The sequence below is a fragment of the Myodes glareolus genome, chromosome 15, assembly GCF_982192425.1.
Source record: "Myodes glareolus chromosome 15, mMyoGla1.1, whole genome shotgun sequence".
NCBI lineage: Eukaryota > Metazoa > Chordata > Mammalia > Rodentia > Cricetidae > Myodes > Myodes glareolus.
In genome coordinates this window covers 66272636-66289937 of record NC_142040.1, presented here as the reverse complement: position 1 = coordinate 66289937, position 17302 = coordinate 66272636, and positions in this window count along the sequence as shown.

Genomic DNA, 17302 nt, shown 5'->3' with positions numbered 1-17302 from the left:
CAGAGCTATAGGGGAACAAAGCTAGGTGGGAAAAACTAGACTGAATGCTGGGAGAAAGGAGGTGGAGTCAGGGAGAAGTCATGGAGCTGCCACAGGAGACAGACACTGAAACTTTAGCCAGTAAGCCACAGCCATGTGGCGATACACAGATTACAAGAAATGGGTTAATAAGATATAAGTGTTAGCCAATAAGAAGCTAGAGCTAATGAGCCAAACAGTGATTTAAATGATATAGTTTTTGTATGGGTTTTTTGAGGCTGAGCAACCGGGAACCAACAGGCGGCCTCCTTCCAACACATGCCTTCTCAATGACTCTACCTACTTTCTCCCAGCATTCAGCTTAGTTTTCCCGCCTAGCTCTATTCTGCCCTATCACAGGCCAAAGTGGCTTCTTTATTCATTAACAAATAAAAGCAACATGTTTACAGAAGGACTTCCCACACCAGGTTCACATTGTGCCTGCCACTGCCTTGACAAGCACGCATTAGCACCACTTTCCACTTCAAGTTCTTCCTTCTTCTCCAACAGATCACACATCATTCGAGGGCAGGTCGTTTATATTCATGCAACTTTGATAGTTTTTCCCCAGTGTCTGGTGCAAATGTCTAACCCATAATGGGTTTTCAGGAAAAGCTTGCAAAGGGAACATGAAGAATGAAGTGATTGTAACATTTTCAAAAATTCATCTTAGAAATGAATGAGCTTTCAACTACACGAACAATTCTTTTGTGCTTATTGATGATAACTGAAATTAATTGCTCATTTACTAGGTCAGGCACTGTTCCAAGTGCTTCATATGCGCTAATTTTCTTAATCCTTGTTTCAGGGCCAGCATCCAGGTGCCATTATCTTCATTATAGTGAGGAAAAGAGGGGGTCCCAGAGAAAGGGAGCTGCCCACTCAGTTTGCTGGTGACAGGAGCTTATGTTTCCACTCTGGGAAATCTGCTCTCAGCCTATTCCATCACCAAACGTTATGTGCTTCTTGTACTAATAGGTCCATAGAAGACCAACTCAAGAGAGCTGTGCACCTCATAGTTGCAAGACTATGGCTGAGAGCATCAACCAGCTTTACCAGTTTGAACGGCAACACAACTTCCTAGGGTAGCATAATCTTCTGAAGGCATTTGTGATGTTTAAACTTGATTGCATGGTTCAAATAAGAAGCAAATGATATTAAGAAAAGCAAACACTGGATGTGTCCATGAGGGTATTTCCAGAGATGAGGAGCCAAAGTGGAAAATTCTGCTCTTTACCACTATGATTTGTTTTAAAGCTTGGAAACTTTTTATTTCTATAATAGAGAACTATATAGTTCTGTCTAATATAGTTTTGTCCCAGCTGTCTGTAAAAGGGACTTGTCTTGAAGCACCCTCAGGATCTAGGTTCTTTGAGTCTTATAAGCCTCCCGTCTATTTGCCTTCCATGAGCTTTATTTTGAAACATCCTTTCATGTTTCATGCATTTTTCAATGATAAAATAGGTTTGATCATGCCATAGTTTCCATGTACGTATATAATAATGCACTATTCTGAGACATACAGAAATCTGATTTTCTATATTGGTAATATCCAGAATTTAAGAAGGATGTCATCTATATTCTATGCCAGAACTCAGGAAATCTCTCCCACCCAAGAAGAAATACAAGTGGAAAAGTAGGTTTATGTATACATAACTGTTAGAATTTCATCCATCATGAGGTAGGGATTTAGTTCAGGGCTGTGTGAATCCTCAACTCTGGGAAGAGTGAGTATCTAGACATGGTAGATACTCAATAAATATTTGTGGAGAGAATCATGAATGCCAGTCTGTTCTACCTAGTGCTTGGGGAAAAGCTGATTTCTTCTCACCCTAGCCTTTCAAGTGGAATTTTTTGGAAGGGCTCTACATTCAGGAGACACAAAGGACTAGTGGGTGGTTGACTCATATTCAATATAAAGAGGATGGTGAGCTTTGGATCCACTTCTGCTCTGGATAGGGAGTGAGTCAAAATAAAGCAAGCTGCTCCAACATTTGGAGCTATGGACATGCTGTTGTCTTGAATCTACCTACATTTCTGGGTTGTGTGTAAAGGAGTGTCTCAGTATGTAATTCATCAAACTGTCACACATGAGAAAATGTGGTCTGCTGTCCAGCTCCATGACAAAGCCAGTAAGGTTCAGCAGTTAGAGCTGGAGATGAACTTCTCAGTAGTCATAGACTAAGAAATCCCTGAGTCATAATGAGTAATTTCAATGAGTTAGGCAGGCCAAGGGAGCCATGGAAAAGCTGAGAACCTCCAAAGAATTGGAAAATGCCAGATCGAGTTAGCATCCATGAGAGCCCGGAGTAAGATAGCTCAAAGTGCACATCAGTCCCAGTCAGGACAAACGGATCTGACAAGAAAGGGCTACCACACATCCCTACTTCTCTCATCGCCCTACTTTTACCCAGAAGAGCTTCTGGCTATAGAAAAAGATGAGCCATGAGGGAAAAGTGAACGATACAAGCATTAAGATCATCCCCATATGTCCCAAGAAAACACTCTTCACATTGGGGTTGGGGACAGGAAGAATCTGGATCATCGCCAGACACTAAACATTTGAATGACTGAACTAAGACGTTAAATAAAAGTGGGGCAATTGGTCAAGAATGGTGAAGAAACTTTAAGGCCAGTAAACATCACCAAGGGTAGAAAACACTAGCTACCACCACTTCTCATCACACTCTATCTACATAGCCCAGTATTATTTTTGCCCCCCCATATGAGTTGTATTCATTAAGGATGGATTTTGAAAAGACAGATACAATACCTGGAGTTTTGTGGGAGGAGGGTTCATTTTTGTCCTTATTCACTCAAGGTTTAATGGCTGAGATTTCTGTAAAACAAAATAAATAAGCAAGAAAAAAGACACAGATTTGTGCGGTACAAATTGTGCAGAACACAGGAGGTTTTCTGAATAAAGACAATAACCACAGAAAATTATATTCTCTTCATTGTTTGCCTCTGATGGAAAAGTAAAGAGGCAGGACAAAACTACTATCTGGCAAAGGGTAATCTGACATTACTAAATTGGAGGGATTAATCAAGGGCTATACATATTGTTCTCCGTGTTCCTGAGTCTTAAGAGACAGAAATTCCCTCCCTCCAGGAAAAGGGATGGTATTGGTCTCACAAAAGTCATGTGACCCGAGTTACAAGAAGGTCATAGAAATCTTTCACAATTTGTATCAAGAAAGAAGACAAAAGACAGGGAGGAAGAGGGGTCAATAAGGCCTTTCTGCTTCTGCTCTTTGATCTAATGCCAAGGTGTCATGTTGTAGGTTAGGGTGACCTCACCCTTATTAATATCTGTTGATACCTACACAGATTGTCTTATGCTCACTGAGGAGGGAAGAGAAGCTCCAAGGCTTGGGAACAGAATATGTTAGGCTAATAGCAGACCCCCAGGGTAGTGCCAGTGGTGTACTGAAGACTTTGAACCAGAATTACAAGAATATCAAACCCCCAAGAGCTAACAAAAAAGATCTGTTGACCAAAGTCTCTGTCCTGCCACAGGAAGTAGAGGTGAGGTGACAAGAACAGGAGGATTCTGGGAAGAGGAAAGACTCAGTCTGCACTAATCAACCAGATACAGAGGAAGCAAGATGAGAATGCCTTGCTAAAAGGGTACCAAACCATGTGGCTAACAGAGACAAGAATAATGGGCTCATTCAAGAAAGAATTAATAAGAAGCCTGAGCTACTAGGTCAACCAGTTTATAATTGATGTAGACCTCTGTGTGTTTCACTGGGACTGAATGACTGAGAGATCAGGTGGGACAGAAACCCTGGTTAACAAAGAACATTCAACAGCTAGAACACACAGCCTATAAAGATGGAAGTTTTACTGCATAGGCCTTCACAGAGAAGAAGGAATCTCACCCCTACTTTCAACAGCACAAGGTCCTGAGAGGAATCTGAGGTTCGGGGGGAGATGAACAAGTATTAACAAACATTCGCTGACCAACGTAGCATGAGAGAGTATGATGGGACTTAAGAAAATTGTATTTAAGAAGGACCAGACTAAAAGAGAGTGAGGGAAGGAATATTTAACAGAGCTCCAATTGGTGTTCATGTTTCTGCCCCTAAAAAATAATGGGTGAAGAAAGGATGGGGTGGAGCAAGGAGGCTAGGCCTGACCTTCAGAGATTGATGGCATGAAGTAACATAACCACACTTCTTCAAAATTACATTTTGATTCTGCTGACAGAAAGAAAATAACAGGAGTGGAGGGTCATTGAGTAAGTATGACATTTCTATCTGTGTTCTATCAGAAAAAGACAGCCTACACTAAAATGTCTGTCTAGTTCCCTGTCTCAAAAGCAATGCATTTACAAATTATAACTAAAATGATAACAAAGGCCTAAACTCATTCTCATCCTGTGTTCTTAATGAGAAGCAACTTGGCCAACATCTACCCAACTCCTACCAGCTGGGGGATATTTAGTAATGTTTGTTGTTTGTGAACAGTTTTTAAATTTTGTTGTTATTACATTTAGTAGGGTAGATATTTCAGATATCAAGATATGTAGACACCAAAGATGCCAATGAGCATTGGATGACCAACACTGTCCCCCACATACATATATCATCATAGCAAAGATATCAACATTATCAGTGAAGAAAGATACTGTCCTAAGTAATAGTGAATTTCTTTTAAAGATATGAATATAGCAGAAACAAACAACTTTAAATGCCACTAAGTGGCATGGGAGATGCTTCAGTGTATTAAATGCTTGTTGTACAAATGTGAGGGCCATCATTAGACTCCCCCTAGACCCATATAAAAGATAGACAGGCATGGCAACTTCCAGCAATTCCATTGCTTGGGAAGGGATCTCAGAGCAAGTTGGCTAGCTGGATAAATGGGAATTGTCAAGCTTCAGGCTAAGGGGAGACCCTGCTTAGTAAATGCAATGGGGAGCAGAAAGGATGACATCAGAATGAACACATTTGCACATGACATGCCCATACGCATTGAATATCTAGAATGTACACTGTACATTCATGCAAAAAATGTCACTGAAAACCAAAAAATCTACACAAATAAGGATAATCTAAAAGTTTCAGAAGTTTAAACAAAGTGACAGTAAAAATTTAAACCCTGGAGTCCGTTGTTGGATTTTTATTTCTTGATTTGAAGGAAATAGAAGGTTTAGGACAAAGGGCAGTGTCTGAAACTAACTGGGCAGGCTGTGCACAACACAGAGACTTATGCTTAAAGTAGAGGTTAATTTAAAATGGAATAAATACAATGCATGTGGACCAGTAACATGGCTCAGCATGTAAAGCCACATGCCACATGCCACCTAACCTGTCCAATATCTATGGCACATCATGAAAGTTGTCCTTGGACTTCCACAAATGCACTATGGCATGTGCGCATCCCCGGAGCAATATATGTATGTATGTATGTATGTATGTATGTATGTATGTATGTATGTACGTACGTATGTGTGTGTAGATAGATAGATAGATAGATAGATAGATAGATAGATAGATAGATGGATGGATGGATGGATGGATGGATGGATGGATGGATGGATGGATGGAGGGAGGGAGGAAGGGAGAGAGAGAGAGAGAGAGAGAGAATAAACAAATGTATTGAAAGCAATGGAATTCAGTGAGGTGCAGTGGGAGAGGAAAGGCGTCTCGGATGAATGAAGTCACGTCCTTTCTCTCATCTCTCATTTTCTTCAGTGCTCCGTGCAAAAGTTTCCCACTGACTTCAAAGGACAGTTTGGGTTTTTGCTGTGGAAGCTGAAAATGAGACATTGAAAATTATAGCCCTCAGTGAATTAGATTTTAAATCTCCTAGAATGTAAAGGCATGCTTATTCAATTTTTGCCGAAACTCATGTACTAAACGGAAACAAACATTTTGATGATAGTTGGGGAAATGAAGCTTGCACTCCTCAGAGGTGATGCTGGAAATGAATTGACTAGCAAAGTGCATTGCAAATCAAGAACTAAAAAAAGTAAACAGAGAAAGGAGAAACAGCAGCCAAAGCCGTGTAGAGGACAACTGTTTGTTTCTTAATTTCAATAAACATTTTTAATATTCTTATTAGTTACTTGAGAATTTCATACTGTGTATTCCATGGTTACTCCACCTCTTCCCTTAACATCCCCAGATCTACCTGCACCTCTCTCGACCCCTGCAACTTGGTGCAGTTCTTATTTTGTTTGTGCAGTCATTGTTGTTACATCTCTTCCGACTAAGGCATTATACCTGCTGCCTGTAGTGCTGCCGCAACATTGATGTTTCCTTCCCATGGTGATCCTTCCGCTCCAGTTGGGGGAGTCTTCGTTTTGTGTTCAGCATGTGAGATGGTGTCCAAATGCCTGGCTTCGGTATCGCTGTTTCCATAGTAGATAATGCAGAGCCAGGCAGGTAGAAGTGTGGAATAGACATGGACTGGACACTGGTCAAGCCTGGCATTGGCATCTGAGATGTTCGCAACCATCCCAAGAGCCCCCGACTCATGATGATCATGCTGGAAGCCAGGACCACAGCCGGCTCTTCTCCAGAGGTGCGGGAGCGGATGAAGTAGTTCTCTGCCAGCATTGGCCTTTTTAGTGTTGGGCACATCCCAGACCTGCTTTCTCCAGTCCTGCTCAGTGTGAAATTTCTTGGGGAGAAGCTAAATTTGGGGGTTAATTTGCACTATTATGAGGTTCTCAGCTAGGAAAGCATTTCTAACAGTTTATGACCACTTCCCTCTTATGCTCCCAAACTGCAGCTTTTGTTATACAACTGGCAGGGGCCACCAGCTTTCTAATACCTATGTATTCACACAGGTGTCCCTATTTTATTATAACGGGGCTTGAGAAGGGAAAGTAATAGTTGTGCTTTTCAATTGCTAAACTGATTAGAAACTTCTTTATCTATTAAGATTAGCAAGGTTCACAATAAGATTCCATTTACCCTACAATCTGGGTAAAGATGTCTCTGTTCCCTCATTTAAAATATGCATATATGTGCATATTGCCGTGCATAGAACATGTATAGAATACTCTAGATACAATTATTCTAGATATAATTATTTTGTTATGTATATTGTAACATTTTATATCTTGTAAAAGAAACCTTTTATGTGTGGGCCAATATGCTTATGTGAATGCGAATATCTTTATGCCTTCCAGTAATAAAGTTAGCACAGATACATGGTATTAACCATATACCTTGGAAGCACTTCACATATATTAACCCATGGTTCCGAAGAAGAGAGAACAGAGGAAATTGGAAAGTATTTTAAGCATTAATGAAACACAACACAATAAATTTAGGGTGTGTTTTTTGCCATTAGGCTTCCTAATTAGCTATTGCTCATTCTTAAAAATGCTTTCGTTTCTGGTCATTTATTTTGGATTTAGTTCATACAGACCAATGCCTCAGGCAGAGGTCTTATGAGTTATTTCAGTATTATTATTCTAAGGAGAGGAAACAAGGCAAAGGGCAGGGAGGCAGAGAGGCGGTCTTCTGAGGATGTGCTATGATGAGGGACACAGCCAAGTCACACACTCAACGCTTGAGGCCTCTCTGCGGGGATATAAGCTTCACTTCAGGATGGCATCAGTGGGGACAAGGAGGAAGAGGAAATTCTTCATTGTCTGTCTTCTTCCTTATCTTTGGGACATCAGGCCCTTAATTTCTCTGCTTTGGCAGAGACCCAACTCAATCAGCTTGCTTCTCTCTGGGAAATTCCAATTGCTGCTGTGATTGCTCTAAAAGGCGCTGGAGACTGCGCTGAGGTCATAAAAGCTCATCTCTGTGTTTTGTTTGATACATAAGTCTTCATTGGTATTTGTGAGATTTTATCATATCTATGTATATATACATGCACTGTTTATATGTGAATATACATATACATGGGCAGGTATATGTTTATTCCTGTTTTGTAGCATATAACGCCTAAAACCACCAGGAGCTCCAAAGTGGTGTCTTTCTATGCTAATAAGTTGTCTGATCTATGCTAATGAGTTGTCTGATCACTAATGATGTGAGTGACTGTCATTTCATAACAAAGCATCCATTGAAGACCCATGGGCTTTATCAGACTGAAGAGCAACTAGATCTATGGAGATTCCTGGAGCACAGTCCCCTTCCCACATGCCTAGGCCTGGGTATCTCTTCCATGTCATTCTATACCTGTATCTTTTGTATTGTCATTGTAAGTGGTTAAAATGTAAGTGACCATTACCCTAATTCCTGGGCGGTGTGAATCACATGCACGGCTGTGAAAACCCCAACTCATTGCTAGGTGGAAGGGTAAATAACAGCTTATTATGTGTGAACGGTAACTGAGGAGGGACCCATTCCTGTGGGATCTGTCACCAAGTAGAACGGGTCCGAGTGAGACTGAGTTAGAAGACACCTCGCTTGTGTCCATCACAGAGTCTACTGCTAAAGACCTGGGTATGTATGAAGAGAGGTTGCTCAATACAACACATTTTGGTTCCCAGAGGTGATCTGTTTTGAGAATTATTGCAGAAACACTCACTCTGATGTCTTCCTATATATTATACTCCTCTTTTGTAGCCAATAGTTCTAGTTGAGATTACATCTTCTCTAATAAATTTTGACTAAATCGTTATCATTTAAGAGGCTTGTTGGATTTTTAAGACAGCTTCTGTTGTGTAACAAAGCCTCTAGGATGTGGTAAGTAGGACAGTCATATGCATCATCTCAGCCCCTCTGTGGATCAGGAGGCTGGGCAGAGATCAGCTAAGACCCCGCTACCACAAAGTCTCCCAGAACAGGTACAATTTGAGCTCATCAGTGACTGTGTCTATATCACCACGCCCATTGGAAAGTTCCCAAGCTCACTGGGGCCATTGTTGCATGAACTCTTTTCCTTCAGCATGTTTGGATGTTTGTGCCCTTCCTGTTTGTGGGCAAATGTTAAGTCCCTTACTATGTGGGTCGCTTAATACGGCAGTCAGCATCATGTAAAATGAACAACTGAGAGAAACTCCAGCAAAAAAAAAAAATCAGTCTTTCATCATAGTCTCAAGTTAAAAGTGGCAGGTCATTGCTTTTGATGTATTCAGTTTTCTCAGAAGTGATTTACTGGGCTCCAGGCATATGCAAGGCTTTAGCTGTGTGTGGGAACAAACCCTCGAGGTGAGAAAGAACTGCAGGCTTGTGGAGAATGAGAAGAGTCCAGCGTCTTTTCACTGGCTTCCTAGCAGCTGGAAGACAAATGCCCAATCTGCCCTTGTCTACTTGGATCTACCATTGCAAAGTTTAAAACAAAAGCTGCTTTGCTGCTGCAGTGTGACAGGGGTGTTCCCAGCCTGCTCTGCATCACTCTACAGCCCAAGCTGTACCATCAGTGCCCGGGTCTCTGTACAGTTCCTGGAAACCCATATTCCAAGGCTGTTTCTAAGACTTTCTCGGTGATATTGAGACTTAACCAATGTCTGTAAGTAAATTCCTTTCCTCGTGAAGTTAACCAGTGGTTTGGTTTTCCTCTGAAGCTTATCACTAAGAAATTGGAAACCATTAATGTTCTCATTATTGTGTTAACTCTTTCGTGTGTCCTGTCCAAGATCAGCAGTTCTCCATCAGAACTCCCCTTTTCCTCAGCCTGGTCATGTGTTTGTCTTTTCACTCAGCATCCTAAGACAGTCTCAATTCTCTTACCAAACACTGATTTGTTGTATAAATTAGACCTTCAATGGTGATTTGTTCTTTAAAAAATATATTTAGTTTTTTTTATGTGTGAGTGTTTGCCTGTATTACACCTGTGTGCCATGTCCATGTAGGGCCCATAGCGGCCAGAAGAGGTACTAAAGTTACATGAGGTTTCGAGCTACTATGTAGGTTCTGGGAACCAAATCAGGATCCTCGACAAGATCAGTGAGTGTCCTCAACTGCTGAGCCATCTCTCCAACCCTTTGAACTTTATAATTTACACTTCGTAGAGTTTTCACTTGACCTCACACTGCTCTCTTTGACATAGTCTTGTTCAAAATGACTTAAACTTTCATCTCATCCCTGTTCTTACTTTCCAGAATTCTAGAATTCACCAAAGGTGATTTCCAAATCACATTGGAAATGGTGACAAGTTAGTGGGCATGGGAAACAAGATGCTGGTTGGGTTCTCATCTTGCCATCATGTGCCTGAAAAAAGGAGGGGGCAGCTGCCTGACTGCTCCTCTCACTCTGAATATCTCCAAAAAGACAAGACAAAGATGTGCTACATTCTTGACTCTTGGGAAAAGTTCTGGAGACAGACACAGCTAGAGAGCTATTTCTATAGACTGTACCGTTATGACCTTTGATATTTGACCCAACTTAATTTAAGTTTTATTGAGTTTGCACTGATACAGTCATGCATTTTTATATCTAGATATCACAAATGTTTTGATTATACTTGCACTCATTCTGTTTCATCGTGAGACAGGGTCTTGCTATGTAGTCCAGGCTGGTCTCGGATGTGTGATCTCCACTCTCAACTTCCCAGGAGTCAGGATTACACTGCATGTGCTTCCAAGTACAGCCTCCTTGCATTTATAATAGAATTTTCTCAAAGAATGGGAATCTTAAGTCATCAGGCAATTTTACAAACTAAGTGGAAGCTATTTTTAAGAATGAAAACAAACTTATCCACAAAAGTGTCTCAGGAGCAAAACACTAGACAGTGAAGTAGCTTTGGGAAGTTGAGGGCAAATGCTTAGCCATCCGATCCTTTTAAATTAATCTTCATTTAGAAGATTTGCTGTTGCCTTGAAAAGGCTTGCTCCATTTAGAGGATGTAGACCCCCGCCCGTGTCCACATATGAGACCATCAGCGTTGAACATCTGGTACTTTCCTTGGCTCTCTTACAAAAGTGTGGGCTTTTGATCTTTCTTCCAAACCAATTTCACCTGTGTTGATTATTTGGTATAAACATTATCTTGATCTTAATTATGTATTTTTTCCTTTTATTTCTTCCTCTTTACCATTTAAATTTAATTTCATGGATTTTTTTTCATTTAAGTGGGAGTTTCTGTTAAGACTGCCAGGGTGACTTCATAGTGTGCAGTTAATCTACAGCAATCTTTAAGATAATTTGCCAAGATTTTGAAAGAACTGAAGTTTTATGAGTAAGGGGATGCTTTGTTTGAAATATTGCATTTAAAATAAAAATTAAAAGGACTTTTTAAAAAATCACAGTTCTTTTTCATAGACTAAGAATCAGTTGGATTTTAAGGTCGGCCTGCATATGAGTGTCTAATAGATGACAGCATAACAAATAGCTATGAAAAATAATTTAAAGGAATGTTCTAGCTTCCTTTCTGTTGCTATGATAGAATACTGTGACCAAAATCGACCTACAGGCACAAAGGGTTTCCTTGGCTTACTCTTCAGGTCACAGTCCATCACTGAGGAAAGTCAGTGAAGGATCTTAAGCAGACCTTGGAGAGAAACCATGGAGGGATGTTATTGGCTGACCAGCTCACAACCTCCAGCTTGTACAGTACGGAACCAGCTTCCCAGATAATAGAGACACCCACGATGTCCAGGCCCTCTTACATCAACTAAGAATGAAGACAATCTCCACAGATACAATCACGGGTCAATCTGATCAAGATAATTCGTCAGTTGAGACTCTCTGTCGGATGACTCTGGGCTCTGTCAAATTAACAAAGCTAACAAGGGTGAGCAGAAAGAATTTATTTTGAATCCTGGTTTTGGTTTGTTGCTGTGGGCCTGTAGTGAAGCAAGGCAACAGGTTGAGAAGGACAGAGTGAAAAGAGCTGCTAGTGTTGTGATAACTGGTGAGCAGGGAGACAGGAGGTGCTGAGGACAAGGTAGAGCCTTCCGGGGAAAGCCCCAAATGACCCACTTTCTACAACCAGGCCAACACCACATCCCCGAAGTATTAACAAATTGTGAACTCATCAACTGATTAACCCTTTAATAAAATTAAAATCTTCATAATCCGGTTTCCTAAGGTCTCAGTCCCAACCTCTGCTACATTGGGGATCAAGCTCAACATAAAAGCTTTCGGGAGATACATCACCTTCAAACCCCAAGAGCACTCCTGGTCAGATGTTTAGATTCCTTATCTCTCTCAAGGACAGATGAAGCAACACTGGCAATAAATTATAACTACCAAAGTAGGACTTCAACTTCAGGATGAGCTTACCAAGTTCGTCTCTCCATGATTGCTGTAGTTACTGTTCCATTGCTGGGAAGAGACACCATGACCCAGGCAACTCTTACAGAAGAAAGCACTTAAATGGGAACTCACTTGCAGTTTCAGAGGTGAGTTTATTATCATACCACGATGAACAGGAAAGCATGGCAGCAGGCAGACCTTGGTCCTGGAGAAGTAGCTGAGAGTTACATCTTGATCGGCAAGCAGACAGCGGAGAAAGAGAGAGAGACAGAGACAGAGAGACAGAGACAGAGACAGAGAGAGAGCTTGACATGGGCTTTTGAAACCTCAAATCTCACCCCCCAATGACACACTTCCTCCAGCAAGGCCACACCTACTTGCAGAGGGCCCCACATCCTAATCCTTCCAGTCCTCAAACAGCTCTGCTCCCCAGTGACTACGTGTTCAATATCCGATGGAGGCCATTTTCATTCAGATCACCACAATGTTGTTGCTCGAAATTTCCACTATTTGAAAAAATTCGTGCATGCATCTGAGCTATAGATGATGCTTTGATGCACATATATGCAGTGACGTAAGATAATTGCTATAGACAACAATTCACATATCCATGAACTCATACTGATTTTGCCTCTATCTGTCTCCACTTGTCTCACATCTCTCCAGCATATACACTGTATAAGGATGAGCCGTCACACAACATCTCATTTTAGGAATGGGTATCAACGCCACCACGAAGGGCACTTCATCCATTCAACAAATACTCCTAAGGGCTCCAGTGGACCATGACCATTCCCTAGTCTTGAAAATCCCAGAGCTGTAGTAAAGCATAGTTTTGAAAAACACTCCATCTTCGTGATCTAGTGCTTTTTGACCTTGAGAGTCTTCCATCAAGAAGTGGGATCCAGGAGACGGAGAGGACCGCTCAGCAGTCAAGAACACGGGCTTCTCTTACAGAGGACCTAGGTTCTAAACCCAGCCCCCACACAGCAGCTCCCAACCATCTGTAATTCCAGGTCTAGGGGAGCTGATGCTCTTCTGGCCTTCACAGGCGGCAGCGTGCAAGTGGTAAGCAGATGAACATACAGGCAAAACACACAGAAAATGATATGTTTTTCTTAAAATATCTTAAAAATTAAAACTGTGAAGTAGTTCCTAAGATCCTGCCCCTTGGGTCTAGCTCTACTTTAAGCAGTGTGATTTGATAGAACAGTCCACATGACTTGAGAAAGACCTACACCTACTGCCTGTTTCTCTTGTGTGGCTTGATTTTCTACAGTATCTTATTTTATTTTGTTGGTGGAGGGATGGAATGGAGGTTGTCCTGGCATTCTGAAGAACCCTGACCTTCACCCATTAGGTGACAGCCGTGACTTTCTTTAGGTCATAACCACCAACACTGTCCCCAGATGTTTTTAGTTGTCCCCCCTCAGCCCCCTCAGCTGAGGACCACTGTCCCCACGAAGCCAGCAAAAGTTTCATCAAAACTCCATACTGTAGATCACAGACAGGCTCCCATCTGTAGGCCCTAGGGGAGCCCAGCCTTCTGGCCGCTCCTACCAACCCGCTGTCTCTGTGAGAAGAGATCAACTCATCTGTCAGGAGAGTACAAGTGAGGAAGCCTGGGCAATTCCATCACACCCTGCTGGAGCCCCCATTTGGAGAACTTCTGAGGTTTGATTTTTTTCACATCTATTTTATTTTATTTATTGTAAGAATTGCATCACTAATACACCACACACTGGAACAGTTTGTAGCAACAATGACAACCCCTGAATAGACAGAAAGTAAAATGATTTTTTAAAAAAATAATGGAAATTAGTATGCCGTGTTTTTCCTTGAACGCTTTTTAAATTTTCATAAATTGCTGTAGAGCAAACTATTTTGTAAATGCATTCATCCTCTCACGAGTTTAACAAATATTTATCAAAGAATCATTTTCGGTGGCATCATGTTGGATTTTAGAGACACATCAGAATCGATATATTGAAGCATAATTTGCAGACTCTTTCCTTCATTTTTCTGTGTAATCTAACCAGTTGCTCGCTTTTGTGAGGTGATGACTCTGGTATGACCATCACTCTTGTGCTGGCATCTGCTCGTGTGCTTTTCCAAGACTTTCTCTTCTCTCTCCAGTTCCCTAAGTTCTGCCCACATCAGGCACAAATGCAGCTCCACCTCCAGAGTAAAACCTGATCGTACTCAGCAGCCGGAAGCACGCTCATCCTGATGGCCCCGATTTGAGCTCTCAATATCACCTGCTACCATCCTTCCTTGGGTTGTAATCTTTCCTTCTGCTCTGTACTGAATGCAGAAGCCCTGACCACTTAGTATGTTAGAGCCCCCAACCCCACTCATGAGCACACTCACAGCTCTGATGGGAGCAACTGCACATCCATAAGTAGAATTTCATTGAGTAAGGCATTTCTTCAACTGACAGCCTGGATGCCTTTCGCTTTCCTCTTCCCAGTTGCCTCTGGAAGCCAGAGTGTCTAATTCATCCTCTCTCTCTCTCTCTCTCTCTCTCTCTCTCTCTCTCTCTCTCTCTTTCTCCCTCTCTCCTTCTATTTGTCTACTTTTCCTCCTAGTAGCTTTAGCATCATGGGATAAACTGAAACCTCTTCTGCTAATAAAAGGGAAGGACCTTGCTTTGTCCTAACTTTGGCTGCACTAATTCTCCTCTCAGAGACTCCCCATGCACAAGTGTTATCTCCAGCCGCCCTTACTTACTCCTTTCCTGCCTCCTCCTCCCTTTATGCACTCCTCATCCTCATCCTGTCTCTCGTGTGTTCTGGTAAGATGCCCTTGAAGTAGGTGAGGACTCATGTTGCTAAATAGCAGACAATTTTCAGTTCCTGCTTCAGCAGCCACTGTTTTAAGCAAGCCAGCTACCTACTCCCTCGGGCTTATATATAACCCCTTGGTTTTCCCAGTTTCCTCCCTTCTTCACCTTGTAATTTCTTCCCTCTCTCTGTTTGGTCTTCTTCTCTGTAAACAAACGTAAAGGGTCTCTTCTTCCTAGTTCCTGCTTCTCAGACCTTCTAAGAAACGGCATTTTCACCGTAGTCATCGCATCATCATTTACCATGGATGCTTTGTTAATCTGCGGCTTCCCAGTTCTGCGCAGAGATCAGAACTCATGGACTTGGTTGCTTCCTGGGTGATCCACCCATTTGTTCACCAGGAGCCTCGAGAACCACAGGTTCGAGACCAAATACATCATTTGCCTATTTGAATATGCCATCTGAGGGATGACATCCCCTTCTCTGAGCTGCCCTGCCAGCCACCTCAGGACCAACCCTTCACGATTTGACTGGCATTCCACATCAGTTCTGCCTGAGCTCAGGACCTCAGCATTTCTACCTTGGATCTTTGCAGCAATCTGCTTGCTAACTGATGGTCATCTCCAGCTTCTCCCTGTCTTCCTGCCTCTCCTCTGTGCTGCCAGATCCCTCTTCTTAAGAAAAGCATAGAGATCATGATAGTGACACAGAGTCAATCTTCCTTGAGAAAGAAATCCATGTTCTCGAAATTGCAGAAAGGACAAAGCTCTGCTCTCTTCCTGACCCCCCTCTTCCTGTACCAGCTGCGTTCTGGCCACGCTGATTGTGGATCTCTGAGAACTTCTCCCTCTCACAAGTCTATGCTCTTCTGAACTTGTTTGTTCTCTTATTGTTAGTGGAGGCTGCTTGTTCATTCCTGGCTGCCCAGACTACAAAATAAAAGAATTCTTAGGTTTTACGTGGATTTAATCAGTCCCATGTTGGTGCGCCAATCAGTTGGCGGAAGCTGCTTGTTCGCTCCCTGCTCTCCTTGATTCTACATACTCTCTCCTCTTCTATCTGGTTGGAATTCTGTTGTATTTCCTTCTTTATGGCACTTTTTTTCAAAAAACTCCTTTCGGCATTCACTAGCCAGCTGTGCCCAGTTTTAAAACACTCAACCCTTTGGCCAACTATCTGGGCAGCCCCTAAAGGAAGACGACTCAGGATGCCTGGCCCTCTTCTGGTGACTCAGCCCACCTGTCGCTCTGTTACAGCTCTTACTCATTGTCCCCAGCAAGGCTATCACAAAGTCATCAGAGCAGGGCTCTCCTCTGCGGTCCTTAGGTCCTGGCTTACTCTCTAGGTAGAGTCCTGCTAGGTTAGGTGCTCTCAATGCCTTACATCATCACATTTTGCTCGTGAGCGCACGGTAATGCTGCTTCTGTCTCTTTTGCTGGTCACCAAACTTCTATGGGAATTTCTCTTTTCAAATCTTTCTCCTACCACACTCTCACATTCAGATACATAATGTCGTGTGGAACTAACCTGCCATATTGTGTCATATATTGTCTTTGTTAGGGTTGTTATTGTTGGGATGAAATCATGACCAAAAGTCTAGTTGGGAAGAAAGGGTTTATTTGGCTTACACTTTCACCTCACAGTTCGTTATCAAAAGAAGTCAAAACAGGAATTCAAACCTGGAAACAGGAACTGATACAGAGGTCATGGATGTGTGCTGTTTACTGGCTTATTCAGCCTGCTTTCTTATAGAACCCAGGACCACCAGCCCATGGATGGTACCACCCACGATGGACTGGGTCCTCCCCCATCAATCAGCAGTTAGAAAATGCCCTGCAGTCTGGCCTACAACCCAGTCTTACTGAGACATTTTCTCAGTGCTCACGCCTTCTTCTCCAGTGAGTCTAGCTTATGCCAGGTTGACATAAAACTAGCCAATACATACATCCAGATGAACCTAAATGATATTAAACAAAAATATCAAGATGCTTTATTTTTTCAATGCTGACCAGCAACAGGATGTCACCAAATTAAAACAGGTAGCCAGCTGGGACTTCTCAAGCCCCATCACGTATGTCCTTTCAAGGAACAATGTACTATACAATCTTTACCCATCCAGTCTACATTTGATAGCTTGCGACATCTGTGTTAGATTTTACAGGAAGGAGCCTTCTCTTCTCAACCAGGGCCAGTGTCCAGTCTACTAAGAGCAGAATTAAATAGCTACAGCACAATTCAACTCTCCTCGCTGTAATTGCCTGTTAACCAAGGCTATGCATTATTTATCCACTGGGCAATAGGATGTAAATAAATCCCCGACTCTGCCTCCGGGAAAGTGTTTATTTGGCCTTGAAAAATTCTGAATCAGGCCCGTTTGTGAGATTTC